The sequence below is a fragment of the Mus caroli genome, chromosome 19 (assembly GCF_900094665.2).
Source record: "Mus caroli chromosome 19, CAROLI_EIJ_v1.1, whole genome shotgun sequence".
In the NCBI taxonomy this organism is placed as follows: Eukaryota; Metazoa; Chordata; class Mammalia; order Rodentia; family Muridae; genus Mus; species Mus caroli.
Window position 1 is genome coordinate 2,683,782 of NC_034588.1, and position 261 is coordinate 2,684,042.

The window sequence follows — 261 nt, forward strand, 5'->3', positions numbered from 1 at the left end:
ACTGAGAAGTCAAGGTTCACTGCTGAATAACTAAAGACCAGAGATGGTCATGATGGTTACTGAGTGTATTGGGAATGACAATAGGTGTCCTACGGGGTATACCACGATTAGAACTTTAGAGCTTTCTTTTCTTCTTCTTCTTCTTCTTCTTCTTCTTCTTCTTCTTCTTCTTCTTCTTCTTCTTCTTCTCCTTCTCCTTCTCCTCCCCCTTTTCTTCCTTCTCTTCCTCCTCCTCTCCTTCCTTCTCCTTTTTTTTTTTTT